The sequence below is a fragment of the Poecilia reticulata genome, unplaced genomic scaffold (assembly GCF_000633615.1).
Source record: "Poecilia reticulata strain Guanapo unplaced genomic scaffold, Guppy_female_1.0+MT scaffold_159, whole genome shotgun sequence".
Taxonomy (NCBI): Eukaryota; Metazoa; Chordata; class Actinopteri; order Cyprinodontiformes; family Poeciliidae; genus Poecilia; species Poecilia reticulata.
The window spans coordinates 212,799-213,578 of NW_007615017.1; the positions used below are offsets into that span (position 1 = coordinate 212,799).

Genomic DNA, 780 nt, shown 5'->3' on the forward strand with positions numbered 1-780 from the left:
GTGAAGCGCTGTGTGCTGCCGCTGGCTTTGCGTTCTCTGGTTTTACTCGGTAGAAGCTGCGTCGGCTCCGTATTTAGCACTGGAACCTGCTAGCTTAGCACTTTGCTCCATTCCTTCATCCAAATATTCAAACATCTTGGATTTCCTTTCTGAAAACTCACCAAACTAAATATCTGTGTCAGTGAATGTTTGGTTCGTCATGTTGGCCATGTAGCCTGATTCAGTGGTTTTCATGATGTCTGGTGCTAAATATGGACGGTTTGATGAAAGCTGAAGTGGAAAACAGGAATTAAACCGTTAAAATCTCCATTCATGATGAGGAAATCTGCGACAGGCTGCTGACCCGTCCAGGTGACCCGCCGCTCGCAGGAAATGTCTCGCTGGAGACACCAGCACCTCATCCGTCCATGTCCTTCCACCTGGGACAAGAGAACCTCACAGTAAGAGATGAAACATCAACTTACCGTGGAACACAAGTGATGGCAGAGACACAGAACCTGCTCAAATGTCCTCATCCTCCTCTTCCTCCTCCTCTTCCTCCTCCTCTTCCTCTTCCTCCTCCTCTTCCTCCTCCTCCTCCTCTTCCTCCTCCTCTTCCTCTTCCTCCTCCTCTTCCTCTTCCTCCTCCTCTTCCTCCTCCTCTTCCTCTTCCTCATCCTCTTCCTCCTCCTCTTCCTCCTCCTCTTCCTCCTCCTCCTCCTCTTCCTCCTCCTCTTCCTCCTCCTCTTCCTCCTCCTCTTCCTCTTCCTCATCCTCTTCCTCATCCTCTTCCTCCTCCTC

General features: G+C 50.6%; 1 long non-coding RNA gene across 1 annotated transcript in view; it reads right to left on the reverse strand.

Moving 5' to 3' along the window:
* The window catches only part of LOC108165920 (uncharacterized), an 8,402-nt gene extending 7,869 nt beyond the window's left edge, over positions 1-533 (reverse strand). Inside the window, exons 1-3 of the long non-coding RNA XR_001776243.1 lie at positions 498-533; positions 344-419; positions 162-270 (exon numbers count right to left, since the gene is read on the reverse strand). This is a non-coding gene — a long non-coding RNA (uncharacterized LOC108165920). The remainder of the gene's footprint in view (positions 1-161; positions 271-343; positions 420-497) is intronic.
* Positions 534-780: the final 247 nt, after the last annotated feature.